Genomic DNA, 267 nt, shown 5'->3' on the forward strand with positions numbered 1-267 from the left:
TACTGCCAAAGAGCATAAATGCGGCAGAAACACTATTTAACAGCAACCCGCCTTTGTTTCGGTTACACAGAAACTTTCTAACATCAATATGAACCTATATACATCGACATGTACAACTTATGTAACAACATTCACACCAGAAACCATAAGAATGCCAGAGCCTTTCATTACATTCATTTATTCATTACAGCCAAGCGTGAGTACAGGGACAGGGTGGAGCAACAGTTTGACAACCCTCGGAGTATGTGGCAGGGACTAAACACGATC

Source organism: Pundamilia nyererei, unplaced genomic scaffold, assembly GCF_000239375.1.
Source record: "Pundamilia nyererei isolate P.nyererei 1_Seehausen unplaced genomic scaffold, PunNye1.0 scaffold00423, whole genome shotgun sequence".
Taxonomy (NCBI): Eukaryota; Metazoa; Chordata; class Actinopteri; order Cichliformes; family Cichlidae; genus Pundamilia; species Pundamilia nyererei.